The 22,730-nt window shown below is 36.5% G+C and overlaps 1 pseudogene; it reads left to right on the top strand.

Annotated features, from left to right (window-relative positions):
• The first annotated feature begins 216 nt into the window (after positions 1–216).
• Positions 217–1,103, top strand: LOC149192194 (mRNA-decapping enzyme-like protein pseudogene; annotated as a pseudogene).
• Positions 1,104–22,730: the final 21,627 nt, after the last annotated feature.

The raw sequence follows: 22,730 nt of genomic DNA, 5'->3' as shown, positions 1-22,730 counted from the left end.
ACCATATTCCACTCCTTATCTCTCCAAAAACAAATTAATAAACAACTTTACCTTTTCCTTACCCAACGTGACTTATGCATTTAAATCCTCCAAAGTGTTTCTTTTACATATCACCAAGGACTATAACATATTTTATTATTGTAATGAAAAGTAATAAAATATATTTTCTTATGCCATTAGAACTTGTGCATCGCTTTATGTAAAACAAGCGACGAATGCTCGGATGATTGGTGAATTGACGACAGGTAAAACAAGCGAAGTCCAGGGAAGGAACAGAAGCTTCAGCACAGGCAATAGGCCAAATGTCTCAGAACGGTAAAATAATCCCCCAGTTGAGCCAGTAGGTCACCAATGACTCCAACCTCACGGTTCTGCAGCGGATCGACTGCCATGTCGAAGAAATTCTCGCCACCGCCGGCCATGTCACTCTCTACGACTTCAACATGGAGCTCAGCCAATGGAGTCGCAAGGATGTCGAGGGACCTCTATTTGTTGTCAAGAGGAGGACCCAGCCACGGTTTCAGTTCATCGTTATGAACCGGCGTAGTGCGGAGAATTTGGTGGAGGATCTACTCAGCGATTTTGAATACGAAATAAATCTTCCTTATTTACTCTATCGCAATGCAAACCAGGAAGTGATTGGAATTTGGTTTTATGATCCAAGAGAGTGTGACAAGGTTGTAAAGCTTTTCTCCAGGATTTTGAATGCTTTCTCGAAGGTTCCTCCCAAACCAAAAGTATTCACAAATCAAAGCAATGAGTTTCAAGAGCTGGAGTCAGTACCTACGTCAGCAGCGGGTTATGGGCTGGATCATGTTGCACCTGAGCTTCCAGAGGGCGGACCGCCTCCCATTGGCGCGCAGCTGGCTCACCTCGATTCAGTTGTTCGTGAAGTCATCTTAGAATTTGCGTACCAGGAAGTTGGTCATCTCAGGGCTTTGAAAAAAACCGTGACCGGTTTTCCACGGCCCCAGCTAGATCTTTCAGCTATCTGCTCGCAAGTTACGTGGTCCCCTACGTCGGACTTACTGGTTATGTGGGCGCCAACGCTCAACTCCAATCTAACACTGCTAAGCGGCTTGTGGCGGGGCTTCTTGGAGTAGAATCGGGACAGGACGCAGTGATACGCGCTTTGTTGTATAAAAGAGCGTCTGATAAAGTGGAGCCATACAATTTGACAGTGGCAGATTTCACAAACAAGAGCTCCGATACCACATAATGAAAATGAGATTAACTCACACAAATTACAGAAAAACACATATAAAAATTAAAGACACAATATTGATGGAAAAAGGCTGAAGCCTCATGCTTCCTCAGGTATTCTCTCTCATTACCCATTACAAAAATAATTGAATATGGTGTTACAAATAAATAGATGAGAGACAGTGTTCTCAAGATAGTGCGTGCTATCTTAGACACCTTTGGTTGAGATAATTTCTCCTTTGGTTGAGATAATTTCTCACCAGACACACCAGTATAGGAGTTACCTAAACTAACTCCTATCTTAGAGGAACAACCCAAGAGTTAGGCACAAATTCCTAACTTGGAATATTTAATTAATTAATTGATGTTTGGATTTATTATTGTTTTATGAGAGAGTCTAACATCCACGAAATAAGAAATTGAGTATTTTCATCCATGATGATGTGGATTCCACAGCCACAAGAGTTTTTTTGTGGAGCTCCATCAAAGAACGCTTTCGGGAACATGTTATGAAACAGATCATCCATGTTGAGATTTAATCTTTTTTCCTTGGGAGGCTTTTCAAGTAAGGAATCAAAAAGAAAAGATATGCTTTGGATGATTCCCATGAAAGGCTCCTTACTTTCCTTAAAAATTTTGTTGTTCCTCCATCTCCATATGCACCATAAGGTAATGATAAAAATCGGCCTCCAAGATTCCTTTTGCCTGCTCCACCAAACAAAAGCCTCTTGTATAGATGTGTGAGAAGCATGAGGGAATCCATATAAAATTTCCAGAGCTTGCCAAATCTGCTGCGTTTTCTGACAGAGAAGGAACATATGACAGTTTGTTTCATCCTCAGATTTGCAAATTGAGCAGAGACCCAGACCTTGCCAGCCCCTCTTTTTAAAATTTTCCCAAGATAAGTTTTTATTGTGGAATACCAGCCACGAGAAAAAAATAGATTTGGAGAGGCATCCTGATTTCCAGAAAGTTGATGGAAAAATAGAGCTGGGAATGGCATTTCTTGAGGTTATCAGATTCAGGTAAATATCCTTTACTCGTACCTGGGATATCCCTTTCATATCTTTCCATGTTAGGACATCGATATCTAAGGAGCGATGTATTCCGCAGTTCCTCAGACAAACTTTTAAATTCTTCCACTGTCTTGCTACATTCTCAGTCATCCCCATATTGCCATCTTCTTTCCAAATAGGGAAGGGTCCATGCCATTCTGCAATAAGTTTGTCCCAAGTAAAATAACCTTTTCTGTGGAAAAAGTTAAGGAGTGTCTCAGGCAAGATGATTTCCTCCTGTCCGCTCAAGAAAGTATCAAGTCCTATGAGAATCTTGCTACCAGTTTGGAAACTCCAAATCAGATTCTTTAAGAAAAACCCTTCTATCTTACGAAAACTTAGCCATATTGCTGAACCATAAATGGATCCGATCCTTCCCAACCTGAACCAGTATGAGATATCCTTACTGCCCATATACTTCTTTTTTATGGTATTGCTCCATGGACCCTCTCCGAAAATCCCTCTCCATAGGGATTTGCATAGAAGGGCCTTTCCAAAACTCCGCAGGTCCAGCAGCCCCCATCCCCCAAGATTTTTTGGCAACGAGATGGCTGATAACTTAGACAAGTGATATTTTCTTTTCTCAGCCTGGCCACCCCAAATAAAATTAGTTGTTATCTTGTTCATTTTCTGAATAATGCTTGCTGGAAGAAAAAAGAGATGCGCCCAATATACTGCGAGTTGAGTTAGAACTGATTGAGCCAGAATGACTCTTCCTGCCATTGAAAGGCATTTGTATTCCCATACTGAAATCTTTTTGTAGTATCTTTCTATTATCCATTGCCAGTCCATTTTAGAGTATCCTTTTGCTTTTAGCTGGAATCCTAAATATTTCATTCCCTGATTGATGGACCGCGCCTCTATCCCAAAGAGAGAGGATATCCACTCTATTAATTCCAGATTGCCATCATTATGAAAGAGAGCAGATTTGGACTCATTTATTTGTAAGCCTGTGGCCCTTTGGAACTTTTTGAGGATATCATATAAGCATAACCAAGTGAGCCTGCAAAGCATTCCAAAAATAAGTATATCATCAACAAATAGATTATGCGATATATAATTGTTCCTGCAGATCCTCAGTGGGTGACACATGTTTTCACTAACTGCCTTATTGATGTGCAGGCTTAAAGAGTTCATTGCCAAGATAAACAATAAGGGAGATAGCGGGCATCCTTGGCGCAGACCCCTGGCAGCTAGGAAAAAAGGAGATGGAATCCCATTTATTATAACAACATAGTTCACCTTCTTCACACAAGTCATTACCCAGTTTATCATGTTTGCTCTTAGTCCAATCTTTGCAAGAAGGCATCTGATGAAACCCCAATCAAGGCAATCATATGCCTTTCTGAGATCAATTTTGAAAATGGAAGCTTCACTTTTTTTGGTGTGCATGGAAAATAAAACCTCCTGAGTGTTAGCAACAACGTCCAAAATATTTCTTCCTTTCAGAAAAGCATGCTGATCCTTTGTTAAATACTTTGACAAGGTTCCTTTTAACCTTTCAGCGATAATTTTTGATATGATTTTGTATGAAATGTTGCAGAGAGATATCGGCCTGTAGTCTTGAAAAGATTTCGCTTCCTTTTTCTTGGGGATGAGGGCGATATGAGTGGATGAGGTAATCTGGTGGATGCTGCCTGATATTCTTGAGCCCTCAACCATCCTTAGCAGATCTTGTTTGATAAGATAAAAAAAATGGATGAAAAATTCGATCGTCCAACCATCTGGACCAGGGCATTTATCCTTTTTAAAGGATTTCATGGTTCCTAGAAGTTCTTCCTCCATTATTGGCTGAAAGAGATAATCATTTTGTTCCCCGTCAAACATTTGAGGAAAAAGATCTACTCCCCATAGAATGTCCTGAATCCTGCAAACATCAGATCTTCTGTATTGGTTTCCAAAATATCTCACGGCTTCACTTGAGATGTCTTGTTGAGTATAGAAAGTCTCCCTTTCCATCCTTTATTTTCCATATAGAATTATTTTCTCTTCTTAAGCTTGCAAATCTGTGAAAAAAATTTGAATTTCTGTCTCCTTCCTTTAGCCAGATTGCCCTGCTCTTTAATCTCCATGATGCCTCTTCTTGTTCCAGGATTTTGCATTTCCTCCTTTGCAGTTCCTTTATACGACATCTCATGTTGAAAGGGATACCGTGAGCAACTAAATTTCCAGAGATGTTATCCAATTCCTTCTGAATTTCCCGAAGGGCTGATCTGTTTTGTTGTCTTTTCTTAAACTGCCAATCTTTTACAAAATTTCTAATGGAAGCCAGCTTATCTCTAAAAGTTAAGAATGGAGGCATATTTTCTTTTGATGATAATTCCTTCCATTGTCTAATTATGGCTTCATTGAAATCAATGTCTTCCAAACATAGCCTGTTAAATTTAAAGGGATACCCTTTCCTGAATCCCTTTTCTCTCCATCCTAAGAATATCGGCCTATGGTCTGATATAAAATCATTTCCTATTGATGTAAAGGGCATGCCTAGTCTGTCAATTATACTTTCATGAAGAATGAAACGATCAAGTCTCTTTGCTATATATGCTCCTTCAGTTCTTCCATTATCCCATGTTGGCATCATTTTAGGCGGATTTATGTCAACAAGATTCTTGTGCAGCAACTCATATCTAATGCGGTCAGCAAGAGGATCTTTTTTCCGACTGTTCCCCCATATTTCATCAGAGCTTAGCGTGACATTTAGATCTCCTGCAATCATCAAATACTCAATATCAACAATTTCTAATGCAAAAAATTTCTCCTAGTATGTTATCCTGTTTTTGTAAGGAGCATACATGTTTAAAATGTTTATGGGCCAATCTTTCCCCCTAATAAATGCCGATATGAGAATGCCAGCAAAGCATTTGTATGCTCTTGCTTTGATCCAATCGGGGTCCCATAAAACTGCTAGGCCCCCAGAAATACCATTTTCCTCCAAAGAAACCATATGCCAAGTAGGTAGCATTTTTTTGAAATAAGAAATAGATACAGGAGTGTTGTGCATGGTTTCTTGGATTAGAATGATTTTGGGCTGTTTTGCAAAAAAAAGATTCTTAAGGGCTAAAAATTTTTGATCAGCCCCCAACCCCCTTATATTCATGGATAAAATGAAATTCATTTAGAAGGCTTTGTGGCCACACTTGCTCTAAGAGGCCCTTCTTCCGTCATATCAATGATAGGCACGTCTACTAAAGAGAGATTTCAAAATCCTCTGCCAGCACCATCAGCCCTTCCTCTGAAATGCCTACTACCCCTATTATTTTTCCTTCTCACTGTAATATTTTTTGCAGAGTTTGGACTTATTTGAGGGGATGATGGCTTTCCCGGTTTATGAATGGTTAGGGGTCTGAGCTCAAGCGATTTCTTGCTAAGGAGGTAGTCCAGGTCACTACCAATCGAATTTGACGGGGATGAAATAGGGGAGTTTAGAGGGGTCGCCGAAACCATAGGCTCCTTACCTTTCTGAGATTGAGACAGTCCCCTTTTCGATGAAGGAGAGGAAGATGAGATTAAAGTGATTTGAGAGTCCACTTTGAAAGTATTAATAGATTGGGGAACTGGAAGAGGGACTGGGAAATCTTTGCTAGCAATAGGTTCCGGAGGGGGTGTGCAAAACAAGATGGGATTCCTTTTTTCAGATGAGCCGAAGGGTCTACTCGAGCTTTCAGGCAGGTTGCATTGATTTTGAGTATATGTTGATGGAGAGATATGGTACTGAGTCATAGATTTCTGAACGGGGGAAGAGAATTTTTGACAGTCATCTTTGGGATTAAAAACCCCCTTCAGTTTACCAGATTCTAAAGGAGATGAGCTTATAGTAGAGGATGCCTTTGCCATTTCAGAATAGGAAGACCTTGTCCCCTGTTTTTTTTTTTGCTGATAGATGTTTACCATGATATATTCGGTTCTTTAACACAGGCCGACGAGGACAGTTTTTATGAAGATGTCATGTCTTGTGGCATACTAAGCTTGAAGGGTACTCCCCAAATGTCCAATCTTTGATTAATCTTTAAATCCCTCCATGATATCTCGATATGGTCGAGGAAACCTCCTCTATAGGCTTTCTCAATGAGAACCCATGCTACACATTTGTCTTTCTCCCCCGGACATCTTGGATCCACATATACACATCTTCCTAAGGCATTTCCTATCTCAGCTAAAGTTTCCTTTGACCATAACTCCAGGGGAAGGCCAGGGAGTTTGACCCAAATTAAATTATTTATGGGAGTATTCTTCAACAGATTATAGCCAATGTACCATTCGTGTAGCACCAGGAAGCTCCTTCCATGCACCCATGGACGAGCCTGAACCGCTTCCAGGTCGCTGGCATTCAGAAAATGAAAACAGAACCACTCCTTCATCAGTTTAGCTATGATGGGGATGTAGCCAATCAAAGGTTTCCATTGAGACTCTAACCATTTTCTCATCCTAGCATCGTCCATCTCAGGGAAATGCCACCGGCCAACCAAGGCGTTCTCCTGCAGGCTTTCAATACGGCCGGTTAGATAAATGCTATCTAACTTAATCGTCGCCGGTGTGGGATGGTTTAAATAGGTTTTATATTCTTCTTGAAACAATATGAGGGTTCATGTTCTACGTGTTCTCTCTGGAAGTGTTCACTTCGGATTCCTTCCTGGGAGGTTTGAGGATTATGACAACAATTTCCATCCAAGTCATCCGTTTGCAACAAAGGATTGACAGTCACGTCAGCCATCATGGATTGCCAGTTGTTTTTCAACGTGGCGGTACCCTTACAAGACTTGGCCTGCACCACTGCTTGGATCATGGCCTCTGTGGCCGATACGTCTGACCCCCAGTCCATAAAAATCCACCCCCTGTGTACTGTGCAATCCTAAAAAGGGGTTTTCCATATCAGGCAATAAATCATGCAATAAGTTGACCTGACCACTACTGAATATAATACCCAGAGCAGATATGAATCGGAAGGGAAAAGTGAATTTTTCTTGACGAAAGTACTGACAGAAAGAAGTCTCAGGAACTAGAACACTTCCTTTCCAATGCGAGAAACAGATACCAAAGTAGTCAGCAAGTCTTCAGCCAGCGTGGACAGCCAGTCGTTTGTCAACGTGGCGATACCCTTTACAAGACTCAGCTTGTACCTATGCTTGTAGCATGGTCTCCGTGGCCGATGCGACTGACCCCCGGACCATAAAAATCCACCCCTTGTGTACTTTGCAATCCTAAAAAGGGATTTTGCGGATCTGGAAGTAAAACCTGCAATAAATTGATCTTACCACTATTGAATATAATACCCAGAGCAGATATGAGTCGGAGGGGGGAAGTAAATTTTGCCTGACATAAGTACTGATAGTAGGTAGATTGGGAGTTAAAACAACTTCCTTTCCAAAACAGGGATCAGATACCAAAGTAGCCGACTAGACTTCAAGATTTATGAGGAAATGATGTAAACCTGAGTCAGCATTGGTTAGCAATAACGTAATGGCTGCTTTTTAATGACCCACAAGCTCCAATGCCATGTCATCGAGTACCATTCCTTGTACTCCATAAGCTGTTGAATTCAAAACTCTGCTAGAACCAAATCCCAAGGAGAGGAAAAAACGAGAACCGGGAAAGTGAACTCCGATTCTGGTGAACGGAAAATTCAACCCAGAAAAACCAGGAAACAAAAACGATCCAGAAGGAGCATTCAGTCTCAGTCAAGAGAAATCCAAAACTTCCGTAATGCAATTCAGGAATCGAAGGGAAAAACAAGGAATTGGATTACACGACAGAGAAGTCTTGTTTCCCTCTCCTTTCTCGGTATCAGAAGAAAACAAAGATTAAAGTGGTTTTTGGAGATGTTTCAGGATGAAACATCCGGGCATACAATACAACAGCAGCAAAACTCATACACACACCACCAAGAGCCTATCCTGAACCAGATATCTGCACAAGGCTTAGATATGACAAAGAAATTCTTCAACTTGAAAAGAGATACCCACGACCTTACTGATTCTACAACTCCTGGCATATGAAGACGAGGGAGAGAAAAACTAAAGCGATCCTCCTTTTAAACAGAAGATATCCTAAAACTGAACTCCAGGATGATATATATTCATAATTTATACGGATGAAAATATAGTCATGCAGAAAAGAAATCATACTCTGTATATACCATCCCACTCTGTATATCCATCACACTCCATAATTGGAAAAGAACAACTCAACAAAAAACATCTAAATTTACATAATGGATGGACAGTGTTACTAACCTTCATTATAGCACAACTGCGAAAGAGACGAACACCGCCATAGCCAGAAAGACACCACCAGCCCAAAGTTATCCCTGCTAGCTTCCCAAAAGCTATGATAGAGAAAGTAAAATACTAAACTGAAACTGGTTATAAGAGTAACTCAGGAGAATCACCCTGTAATCTGGATAACAAATGTATGTCGTGAGGGAGAAAAAACTTAGCAGTAGGAGAGGAAAGTTGAGGAAGTGTAAACAGACCTCCCCGCGCAGGGGCATGTAGAGGAAAAAGGATGTCAAAACTGAAAAGGATGGAAACCGAAGTTTATATAGTGTAGGCTGCCACCAAGTTTGAAAACTTGCATTCAGATAATGGCTTCGGGAGATGACAGATGGAATTTCATGCAAAAAGAGGCTCCAGGAGATGACAGGTGGTATCTCATGCAAGAAGCCAATGGAGCCTCGCAAGAAACAAAGAGCTCATTACAAAAGAAGCCCATTTGATGGGTGATAGAGCGGAGAAACCTGGTTGGCCGCCATGACGGTGCTCCCTCTCGCAGGTTCCTAATGCAGCAAATTTATTGTCATTAAAGATCGCCTCGCAATCCAAGTGAGCTATGTTAAATTCCAAGTTATTAACACAACCATGCAATACATCAAACAACTGTAATATAATGCATCAACTGTAATAGATCAAATCTAAATTCCAATTTATTAAATCAGAACTCAAAATAAACAATCCTGTAATAGATCAAATCTAAATTCCAGTTTATTAAATCAGAACTCAAAATAAATAAGGCGAGCTGCGAAGCAGCAAGTCCCTGCTAGTGTCCAATAGTCTGTATTGTGGTTTTGGGTAATAATGATTTAGTTCAACGATTATGCTATATTAATGGCGTTGATTATTAGTGACAGTATTATTCAGTTTGGTGCTGGATTTGCATTGCTGAAACGGGGGATTGATGAATGAAACAGTGTTCTGGTCCACTACTGGAACTCGAAACCCATGTTTCCATTTATGATTCAGCTATTGGAACTCAATCTTCCAACGAATCCTACAGTATAAACTAAATCTGCCAATAAAGCGTGAATCTTGATTCCTGGCTTCAGAAGAACAAGGTGTAGAATCATTTCACAATGATGAAGTAGAACGAACAAACAAATGATTAAAGGTAAGCTTGTAACGGAAGGCTTACTCGTAACAGAGCTGATGCCACATTAGGCTATGGGAATGGTATCATTCTTCCAAAAGAGATGGTTCAATGTTTAAACTTTACATGATCAAGTTTTGTTTACTCCATATCAAATAGTTGATCACGATTCTACAAATATATGGCAGGATGGCTATCAACCTATGTTACCAGAAACGGGACGGTTGCCATCGTTCCCCATAAAAAACGTGTAGGAAACGGAAACCAGACGGAAACGTCGTTTTCTACGGTTATTTTAGCTAACGGGTGCATATATTTTATGGGAAATTTTTTACCGGTGGTAGTTCGCTCTTTTGCATGTCATTCTCAGCCTTGTATTTTCATTCTTTATTGTAGATTTCACTCATGTATTCATTCAATAACCTAGAGGCTTATGCCAAGTATATAGAAAGTTGATCATTTCTGCACTATTGTCTCTTTTTTAGTTGATTTGTTTTCCTTTAACATATATATTGTTAAAATTCATAGTTTAAACACTATTCTATATGTGGCTCAAGAAATTCACATTTAATTGCAAATTCTATTTATTGTTTATATATATATATATATATATATATATATATATCTAATTATATGGAATTTTTTTTAAGGAAACAATAATTAGCTGAAGGCGCAAAATGCATAAAATTGTATACACTGAAGGCGCAAAATGCATAAAATTGTATACACTTAATTGATTAGGAGGCATAAGAATGTATATATTTAATAGTCAATTTGCTAAGCATCAGTTTCTTATTTAAATTATTTAGGTTTTTAATAAAATTTGGGCTGGAAATTTAGTTGAAACTATATTGAAAATTGAAACTAACACTGTATTTTTTATTTTTATTTTCATTTTCTCTCTCCTCGTTTCTTGAGTGCGAAACCTCCAAACTCCGTTTCTCGTACTGTTTTCGTTTCCCGTTTCTCGTTTCTGGTAACATAGCTATCAACTAGTACATTGAACTTAGAACTAACACTGAAGGAACTGGAAGTTAGCTTGAAGGCAGGTTTACTATTTGCTAGATTGATTGCGGAACAGGGGATTGTTCTCAAAGAAGAGTTCTAAGATATGGCACTTGCTTTGGACCATGTAAGAAGACAAGACTCTCATACCTGTCTTGGTCCCAAGGGTTTGTGAAACCCTAGAATGAGATCTAGAGTGCCAAATGTCAGTGAAGGTAGATGTCAACCCAGAATTTTATCTAAATTGTTCTTAAACCTCATTATCTGTAGGATTGATGAATGAAATAGTGTTCTGGTCTTATAGGCTAAGGACAAAGTCAGACATATACAAAAATAAAGGGAGGTATGACTCTGAAGTTTGATGCTTCTTGAGATGGCTAGAATCAGAACCCAGGTTGCTAAATTTCTTTTTGAGTCAAAGAAAGCTAAGAAAGGTTATTGATCATAGGACTCCCTGAAGGTCAAATTACTGAAATCGAGAAGCCTGAATATAAACTTAAGAAGGAAAGGTCAAGCCATTGTTCCCCTGCTGCAAACACTTTATTATGCAGATCAGTTAAAGACAGAGTCCACTATCATGGAGCTTCTTGTTGGTTTGAATTACATCTGTGTACTCTGTTCTTGGATTTTAAAGCACAACGTGTTTTAAATTACTGAAGACATATTGGTTTTTAATATCCATCATCAACAACAAGACTGTATTCTCAAAGGCATAATTCGAAGCAATGTGTTATGTAATCCTTGAACTAGATGGTACCCGAGCAATTGAAAAACACGTTGACTGGAAAGCATTAGTAATAACTTCTTACTAGAATTAATATTGATGAAGAGTTCATTATTGTCTTCAGATTGTTAGTGGCAGCTGCTTATTCTTGTCAACTAACCTTAGCTAAAAATATAAAGGTTGGAATACATGACATTGCTAGAAATTTAAAAGATTGGAGTACTTGACTTTAATAGTCCATGTAAACCGGAGGTTCTAAAGACACAGTTACAGATTCAAGCTAGTGGGCTCGCTGAGGGTGGAAATCAACTTGTTTCTTTGGACTATGTTGAAATGCAGAGGACGTAGAACATGAGAGGACACTAATCAAGTCAGGAATCATATCAAATTTAAACATTAGAATGTAACTAGGAAACAAAAAGAAAAAAGAACAGGCTGCCTTAAGTATCTTTGCTCGTGTGGCAGAGACACTTAAAGATCTCCTGTGTCTTTGCTGTCATGGAAGAGGCCCTTAAAGGTCCCCTGCAAATTTATTTTAGGAATATTTTTAGAGAGATTTATTGGCAAATTAAAAATGACTACTTACATCCAGAATATATTTCTCTACACCCAAGCGAGGGATCCTTCGTTACCAATAAGAGTGAAAAGAGAATGAATGCAAGAAAGGGGTAAGCAGAAATCATCTTCAAATTCCAGACAAACGGATTCATTATAAATATAAATTGAAAACCAAATCATATTGCAGAGAATTGTATTTTAATTTGAATTGCTATCGTATCAGTGCTTATAGATTTTTTGGGGAATCAACTGTCTTTGTTTGTTTGCAGATGAAATGCTCAAGTGCACCTCCATAGATCAATTAAAAGCCCAAGAGTAAGAGATGACCTTTACAGTGAATAACTAAATTTCTGTTGATTTACCAGCATTCCGTCTAATTATCGTTGTTTCAGTGAATGCATCTATTTATGGACTAAATCCAAGTTAAGAATCTCGCATTTCATTTTAATGTTGTAGTGAGAAATATAATAGTGCGATGAAAATCAGATTGATCATTCTGAACTAAATAATAGTTGCTGACTAATACAGATTTGAAGCGATAATTTTTAACCGACTGATAAATAACATCTGACATGGTTACTAGCATTGAAACAAATGAAAAAGATAATTAAGTTTACATTCTAGAAGGTAGTTGATTTAAGCTGAATTTTAAAAGCGCAGATTGTAGGATGAAGGAAATCATTTAGCCCATAACCTGAGTACTATGATGATTTCGCTAGTCAAGACAGGCATGGATATAACTCAACGTTTTAGTGTAACCCCTGCTCTGAAAGGCACAAATATGCGAAGGACCTTTAAGTTTGAAACATCCACCAGATCACAGCAGTGCCTCATATTACTTCAAAGGGGTAAAGATATGCAAACTTCAGCGATAAGCAGATGAACTAAATCTAAACTGCGGCAATTGAAATTTTGTAAGCAGCAACTGTGGACCTTCCAAGCAAACCACAGTGAAAACGAGTTGCTTCCATGCTTATATGCCGCTGCTTCCATGCTCATTGCTCATTCGTAGAGGAAGATAGGTACATAGTAAAATTAACCTTGTGCATTTACACTGAGTTCTTAAATAGACAGCTGGAAAAAAATAAAAAATTTTCATGTCTAGTGAAATGAAACGATGTTCAAAACTGGTGACTTAAGTTTTATTTTTTGCGCCAACACACTTGCATGGATGGCAAGTGTCACTTACAAAGTCGTAAGCGTCCTAAGTTTTAACAGTGTTCCACAACCTCAAATGCTTCCTCTCGGCTCATCGAGCCAGAGTTTTTGGAGAAGACCACGGGCTCCAGAGCTCTGAAGAAGATGTGCAGCTGAACAGTAGTCTTACCGCAGCTGAACAGTAGTCTTACCCTACCGTGACAAAATCGTACGAAGAATTTGTCTTTTTTTTTCTCATCTGGTTTTTACAGAAGAAGTGGTTCAGCCTCGTTCTTGCAAACATATAACAGTTTATTCCTGCCCAAAAGAAAAAGAAATTTGGAAAGCAGGTACAGGCATTGCAGTAATGCATTCACAGGTAAGAAATTTCACGCCTGGTAAGCTAGTGATAATGAATTAAATTGCAAAACTAATCACTGATAATATCTGAAAAACACAAAAAATGTTTGACAAAGAATAGTAAGGTTTGTTTAGCACAATGTGAATAGCAACAGGATGTGGGCATCACAACAACCGGACGATGTGAACAGCGACAGGATGTAGGCAGCACAACAACCGGATGGATGTGGGCAGGGTTCAGTATCGGGCTGAGATCAATTCAGTGAATGATACGGCAGAGCTTCACTGAGTGACCGGGCAGGCTTCATCGTTCCACAAAATTCCAATGAAAACCGACTTCTGATATAGATTTTTCTGAAGCGGTCAGAGAAACGTATGAAGCAGGGTAACAGTATACCAGAAAACGCGTGTACCAGACTTCAGAACATTCATCGTTCCACAAAATTCCAATGAAAACCGACTACTGAGCACTTCTGATATAGATTTTTCTGAAGCGGTCAGAGAAATGTATGAAGCAAGGTAACAGCATAACAGAAGATGCGTGTTCCAGACTTCAGACCATTGTGACCAGAGTCCTTGAAGTCGCTTATACAGAAGATCCACCACATTTAATTTTAGTTAACTAATGCTACAACAACGCTGACATTAGTCCAAATTAAGAGCAATTCTGAAATTGAAACGCCTTAAATTCCTATGTTCTAAACCTTTCCGCCTCTTTCCGGCTCGAAAAAAGGCCAAATAAGAACTCAAATTCATTCATTCGTTAACACTGACAGTTTTGACAACTTTTAATTTTCTATGGGCCAGCGAAAAGGCACAAGGCACATTGAGAAAACTTTGGTTAATTTTTTTGAAGTCTACATGCGGCTCAAATCTTAATGCAAATCAATTGCCATAAACCCCCGGCTCTGGTAGGGACTAATAAAACATAATTTTTTTAATAAAATATAATTTTTTTTAAATCGAGGAAAATAGGTAATTGGTGAGAGTTACCCTGAATAGACCTATCCTAAACAGACCTAGGATCAAATTTAATTGGCTGTCACTATATACCTAGGCTACATGAAACTGCCTGCAAGCTGCACAATAGCAGGAAACTTATATCTCAACAAGAGTCGAGACGTCGCTATAAGATCGCCTACTCTTTTAGACAAGACACAACAAGTCATATATATACTCAAATAAGACAAGACACAACAAGTCATATATATACTCAAATAAGACGAGGGACTAATAAAATATAATTAATGATCACCTACTCTTTTAGCCAAGACACAACAAGTCATATATATACTCAAATAAAATGAGGGACTAATAAAATATAATTAATACACGAAATTTATCGCCATATGAAAAATATACAACAACCTTAATACATCAAATCTATCATAATCTACGACCAGGGACTAGTAAAACATAATTAATACACCGAATTTATCGCCATATGGGAAATATACATCAAATCTATCATAATATACGATTTACGTATGGCCTTGGGCTTTAAAGCCCCAGGGGTGGCGGTGTCCATAAGTAAGCCAAATATTTGGTAGGAACCGCCCAAAAAAAACCAGAGCCAACATTAGAGTTAGGAATAAAAAAATTGTGCACTATTGAGAAGTTAATAGGAAAGCATCACTACTAAATATTACTACTAATTTAATAATTAGTATAATCACATTAATATTTTTAATGTGATTAATGTAGTTGAAAGTTTTATAAATATAACCAAAAAATATTGCAACACGAAGAATGTCTTACTAATGCATACATTTACCTACTAATGCATATATTTACCTGATTAACCATGTATAAAAATGTTATGGGTCAATTTTAACTTAAAAAAAGAATTATAAATGAATGCTATAATAATAATGAGGAACTTATTATAATTGGAATAATTTCAAATTCTTAGGAAATTGGTGGGTGGGGAGTCACGAAGCTAATTTTTAAAAATTATTATAAGTAATGGACCACTTTGCTAAATAAAATTTTCTTATATATAAATGAATGTTATAAATAATAATGAAGAACTTATTAGAATTGGAATAATCTCAAATCCCTAGGAAATTGGTGGGTGTAATTTTTTAAATTTATTAAAAGTCAATGCAACCTAACAAACTCTTTAATAAAATAAAACGCTTGATAAGCATTATGACTAAGCATATGTTGAGCATATTCCCCCGAGAAATAATCTAGGCCTTCAATTAAAAAAATTAAAAGAAATCAACAAATCCTCATCCACCTTAAGTGGAAATAAGAAGTCTTTGTTAATTAATAATGGAAAGAAAAGTATTCAAACTTCTAATAAAATTTTAATGATAAAGTAAACACAAATGTCTTAATATCTTAAATCCTTCTTGTAAAATGTTAAATTCCCTATAAAATAAAGCATTATCTGAAATTACACACGTAGATAGATAGTGGTGTAATATTAAACTAATGATTTAAAATTTAAAGACCAATTTCTTCTTCGTTAAGATAAAGATAAATAAATACATTTTGGTATGGAGGAATTTCTCAAACGGTGAAAAGTGACCAAAATTTAGGGCAAAATTTTTTCAAGAAATCTTGCAGTTACAGAGTTTGAATCATATTTTTGATGGTGCAAATAGATTCAGCACTATCAAAAACCTTTGGGACATCCAAAATTTTGAAGTTTGATTGTTGTCACTTGGATTTACAAAAATCCTTATCAGATTATATTAAAATATTGCCAAAATTTCTATAATTTTTTTTTTTTTTTTTTTAATGCTTGGCAGGTCTTTCCATTTTCTATTATATATATAAGGCAAATTTACACCACACAGATTTATCTGGTGGCCTCAACTCGCCCCGAAGGGAAATCGAGTCTGTTGGCCACTGGTCAGCGTTATACGCCATCCAAAAACAAAATTGCTTCAGAATTTCTAGCAACGCTAAATAAGTCTCAGTCTCATGTCCAAATACTATATAACTTCTAGCATAAACAACAAGAAATTTAAATGCTATTCGCATAAACAAAAACTAAGCATAGAGGAACTAATTCTTCTTGACATTCTGCTCCTTGGAGTCTGAGGCAACAAGGGCAGGATCTTCAGCGGTTGCCTCTCGCATACCAAATAACGCCACGATGTAGGGAATGTGTCAGTCGATACAATCCATTTTGATGTCCTATTTGTGTAACTGAAAGAGGATTTTCTCCATGTCTTTTTTGTAATTGGGCAAACCCTGCAGTGTGATTGCCATCCCCACAGAAATTTGTTCCATTGCTTTACTAGGCAAACTTTCAAGAAATACAGGTTCAGGATGTGTTTGAATTGCGTGATTCTACCTCTTGTGTTCCTTGGGTCAGGAACCATTGTCCTCTAGATTTCAATCTCGTCGTCTGGTTCCCTCTCCTGTTTTATCTCTTCTTCCCAGTCATCAATTAGCTTTCAGATACCTTCGTCAGTTTCATCCCTATAAGCTGCAGCTGCTTCTATTATGAGGTGCTCATCAGGGTTGTGTCCCCTGCGGCCTTCCATCGTGTTGGGTCTCTTCGCTGCCCGAGGAGCCGGACTCCTGTTTCCACGACCACGCCTGCATTTTGCTGGAGCCATGTCCTGTTCGTTGATGCCCTGTAGACACTCAAACACCATTATATCCCTGATTCCATTCACTTCAATCCATCTCGACTGGTCATATCTTGTTTCTATGTGTTGTTTGGCTTGCAGCGGGTTAAGGAATACCTAAGGCCATAAGTGGCCTGGGTTATTGGGTTCTGAATCGGGTCCCCAGTGTCTTCCCCGTGCCACTCCCCCTTACCATGGCTCAGTGGCTGGTCACCCTCCTGCATTAGGAGCCAGGCTTTCAGGCCCACCTGGACCGAGGCTTTACAATTGCTGGCATACCCGCATATCCCTTCCTCAGCTAGCAGCGTCCTGTCATGGGAATGCTTGCCTCTTTGCCAATTATACCCCCCAGGCTCCCTTTCTTCACTCGTTCTGCGATGCAAGTGCACATGCCAGGGCTTTCTTAGCGAATCGCTGGCATTGTCGGTGTCCTGTCCCCCTGCCCGCAGCGCTTGGTTACCTCTCTCAACATCACTAAACCCCACCGGCATGACATGCTTGCTTTCCCCAATACCCCTGCACTGGGCTGATAGGTATGGGCTTGTAGCTTGGCTCAACCTCATAATATCCATGCCATTGCCAAAGTTTTAGCTCAAAAGCAAAATGACTGACACGCAAAGCCGGGCCATGGCCCTCCCTTTCCTCCCCTGGTTTCTTCCTGGTTGAGCTACGCCCCACTGGGATGGCCCTTTGCCTCTCCCTTCCCCCAGCAGAACCCCCACCAGCGCATGAAATTGCCGCAGGAATCCAACTAGAGCTTAGAAATTGACTAGGAGCGATATCAGACTACATACCAGAAAGTCGTCGCTAGCTTGCAGACGCAGTGCCGCCTCCTATCTTTCACTCTGAGCTTCCTTCCTTCTCCTCTGCAAAAATCACTTACCCGACACGTCAAATACCTTCTCCGTCTCTGCCACCCTGCCTTATCTCTCCCTCTGCGACACTGCTTACCCACATCCCATGCATTCATGAGGGAGCACATTGCACCCCTTGCCTTAAACATGTGGGGTGGTTATAATAAACGCTTTGATATTGACCATCTCAAATCCAAATCTATCACCGGTGGCACCATGTTTTATCCCGATTAATTTTTTTTTTTATATAATTGAAAAAAAAAAACTAATTAAATTAGGATTACCAGAATCTATAAACATAACATAAGAGATTCGAAAATTGAGTAAAGTAATTTTACTCAACTTCCTATTTTCTTCATAGATAAGATAATCATAATAAAAGTAAATGAACAAAAAACAAACGCACAAAATATAATTGTACTAGAAGGATGCACACTCGTACAATAAGAAAGTAAAAAACTGAATATAGCATTATGTCACTTCTTAGTAGTACTATGGATATAGAATTTTAAATAAAGTCGTCGTACATTAAGAGATTCAATAGATTCAATAAAGTAGTTATTTATTTTGCATTTCTTTATGATGCTCAGCCAATTTTTTCAAATAAATAAAAGGACTTTACAAATGGCAACATCATATACGCATATGATCATTTGACTTTTATGTTCATTTTTAGTATAATGATTATTTGATTTTAAATTGTTTTTATAAATAGAAATATTATTCATATATAAAAAAATAATCGCTGAAAGTTTTTTATTTTAATTTAAGGTGGATGAAGATTTACTGACTTTTTTATTTTATTTTTTTAATTGAGGGCTTAGATTGATTTTCAAAGGAATATGCTTAGCTTTAATGTTTATCAATGGTTGTAGTTAATAAATTTAAAAATTAGATTCATGTCACGTGGCTTCCCACCTATCAATTTCTTAATGATTTGAAATTATTTAGATTCTAATAAATTCATCCATGATAAGTTTTTCATTATTATTTATAACATCCATTTATATATAAGCAAATTTTATTTAGCAAAACGGCCCATTACTTTTAATAAACTTAAACAATTAGATTCGTGCCAGGTGGCTCCCCACCCATCAGTGTCCTAGGGATTTGAGATTATTCTAATTTTAATAAGTTCCTCCCTGATAAGTTCTTCATTATTATTTATAAAATTCATTTATAATTCTTTTCTTTTTTCTTTTTAAGTTAAAGTTGACCCATAACATTTTAATACATGGTTAGTCAAGTGAATGTGTGTATGAGTAAAACATTCTTCGTGTTGCAATAATTTTTTGATTATATTTATGAAATCTTACACTATATCAACTATATTAAAAATATATTTTTAATATGATTGTACTAGTTTATAGATTATATAATATGCTAACATAAAATTATTTCACTTAATTTTAATTTTTGAAAAAAAATAAAAGACTTTACTGGAACAACATCATTCAAACAAAACTTAATTTACCCTGTTATATATTGATATAAGTTACTCATTGTTGAGTTCTTCTTCTTAGATCATTTTCATCTCTAAAGTGTTCACGTATTTTTATTTTTAGGAAAAGAAACCAGATTACGGACAACCTATCCAAAGAAGGTTTTCATCACGAGAAAGATATTAGGGTGTGTTGGAACAAGATCATGATATTTTTTGGTACCTGATCACATATTTAGAGATTTTGAAACTATTGTTTGGTACCTGATCTCTCTAATAGTTTGAACTATTGTATCACGAATATTTTTTTGGGTTCTTGCTCTGAGTTTAATACTTTCTCAAAGGTCAATGATAGGTGATATTCTTTTTTTAGCTTTTTTGTTCTTCTCTTTCTATAGGCTCCTCACTCCTTCGTTTTAAGGAGTTATTTTTTAGTGTTCTTGTAGTAGCTTGGTCTTTTTGGTTCAATGTAATTTGCTTTGGGGTTTGAAGGAGATTTTATCGGGAATACAGAAGTGTATATACTAAATATAATCTCATCATTTTATAAATAAAATTACAATCATATAAGCTTAAACATTGAAATTACTTGAAAAAAATGCCGATATAAGATTTTTTTGACTTTTATGTCAATTTTATTACAGTATAGTATTTACCTAAATTGTTTTGATTTTTATGTTAATTTTATTACAATAGAGTGTTTACATAATTTTAGAACATAATGTAATTACTTATTTATTATTGTTTATTTATTTTTATGTTATTATTTATATTTCTAGAGAGATTATGCATTTTGTATTTGTTGACTATTTATTAATTCAGTTAAACAAAATAAATACTTTTCAATTTAACAAATTGTAACTTTTAAAATTATTTTTCTATTTTTTACAATTTATTCTAATGCCAATTATCTCTCATGAAATTAGTTGTCAATTTAGACATGTTATTGCCCAATGTCTCAAAAAATGAGCCCACAGTACATGGGTCATATCATATTTTGTTTTTATTTTTATTTTTATGGCATTCCATAATTGAGTGAGACATTTCATAATTAAGTAATTATTACATTTTTTTATTCAAAAGTGGCAAAATAATTTTTATGTTAATTAAAAATCCAAGAGTACATGAGTCACGTCAATTTTTGTTTTTGTTTTTATTGCATTTCATAATTGAGTAAGACATTTCATAATTAAATAATTGCTACATTTCTTTATTCAAATGTGACAAAATATTTTTTATATTAATTAAAAATCCAAGAGTACATGAGTCACATAAGATTTTGTTTATATTTTTATTGCACTCCATGATTGAGTGAGATATATCATTAGTAAGTAAGTGATATATTTCTTTATTCAAAGATGACCAAATAATTTTTATATTAATTAAAAATTTAATATTAGAATTAACATGAAAAATGTTTAATAATTTTGTAAGCTAATTTTGTAATCTCCATAATAAATAAAAAAATAATATTTTTAAATTTATATATTTATCGTCACTAAATATGTTTACCATTCTATATTTACTTAATATAGTTATAACAATTAATATTTCAAAAATCATCGAAAACAAACGATATATTACAAGTAACTATATTTATAAATAATACATTATTTTATTTCTTAATTTTTAAAATTAAGATGTATATTAAATAATACTTTTTAATATTCTAAAACATGTTAAAACAAATATATCCAAAGATACATTTTACAGATACATTTCAAAGCATATTTGCTAATTCTGTTAATATATCACAATAATGATAAAATAGTTTCACTATTATTTTAAAAGAGTCGGAGAGAAGCTACTATATAGCACTTGTTAGTCAACGCACTAGGAATTATAGGAAATGGTGTGTGTTATGTATTTGTTTAGTATAGAAATAAATTAAGAAATTTAATTCAAAGTTTTACTTATTAATATTTTCCTTTAGTTTATTAAAAATTTATAGTATTTGTTTAACCGATGAAAAATTGTGATGTTTTATTTGGATTTATATCAAGACAATAATTTTTTCATTTTATTAAAGATTTATAATACTTTTTTTAACCAACTAAAAGCTTTAACATTCTATTTAATTTCATATCAAGAGAAGAGACAATGTTAAATGTATTAATTCACAAGGGTTTATGTGAACTAATGATAGGTCTTAAGTTAGCATTAGTTTGTAAACTTACAATGTTTTACTATATTATATCCTTATATGGATTTTCCTTTTTATCTCAAGTTTGTTATCTTTGAACATATGGGTTGTGCATGTAAGGATGTGCCACCTCTCATGTCCAGTTATAACCCTTTGCATTTTTCTTATTATTTCATTGTTTAGACATTGCTTGCCATTATATTTTCCCCTTCTGCCACTAATAATCCCATGACCATTTAATTTTGTATGCTAATTTGGGGACAAGAAAACGATAAGTAAGCTTTGTTAAAATTATACAACTGCATTCAAATTCCACTTTGGATAGCTCACATGATGGAGATAATGATTGCATTGAATTCCTCTTTTCTAGAGGACCAAAATTGACCTAAATATCACCTTATTTGGACAAGAATAAGTTGGCTTTTGAATTTATTTATTTACTCATGTATATTAGATTAGGTCAGCCCTATGCTCATATACAATTGCACAAGTCGACCTCAACATCAAGTGGACCCTCATGAAAGCCTATAAATAGAAGAGACCTCAAGCTCATTCAGACACAATCATCAAGCACTCTCTTCTCTCTTCTATTATTTGGTTCACACAGGTTTGACAGAGGAAAGCTTGCGCAAAGGGTCTGAAGCTACAGGGTCAAAGCTCGCACGTGTCTAGGGTTTCTATTTCTTAGGCATACACTCATAACTAAGGTTTTTGGTCCCTAGATGCTCGCACAGTATGGTTAAGGGAGTGTCTAGGAAGTCTTGGACACTCACACACAGTGTCCCAGAGAGCGCCCAAGAGGCTAGGGTTTCCGTAGTCCAGTTTTGCCTAGGACACTTGCATGTAATTCACCTGCGAGCGTCCAAGTTAGTCTTAGACGCTCGCATAAAGTGTCTCAAGGAGCGTCCGAGACCAAAAGATGAATTATCACTACTTCGAAGTTATCGCTTAGTGACAACAGCATTCAACAGTTGACTATAGTCAGTGACAGGGCATTACAGTCCTCAGGATCATGGTTTTCAAGTATAAGCATGTTCAGGATCATGTCATGGATGTTACAATTATTTTGTTGCATAGATGAAGATATGAATCATTGTAATCTATTTTGTTGAATTATTTGATGATGATCTAAGAAGAAGAATAATTTGCAAGGGTTTTCCCCGTAGTGGGTTTTTCCCTGGTCTCCGACCAATCCTGGTGTGTCTATGTGTGCATGCTTTTCTTCCATTGTTCCTTTATGTTTCGCTGCATTGATGATGATGATATTGTTCTTTCTGCATATTTGCATATGCTCATGAATA

Source organism: Pinus tabuliformis, chromosome 2_2, assembly GCF_031772625.1.
Source record: "Pinus tabuliformis cultivar Carrire ecotype Pingquan chromosome 2_2, CPIR1, whole genome shotgun sequence".
NCBI lineage: Eukaryota > Viridiplantae > Streptophyta > Pinopsida > Pinales > Pinaceae > Pinus > Pinus tabuliformis.
This window is presented reverse-complemented; position numbering and strand designations above follow the sequence as displayed.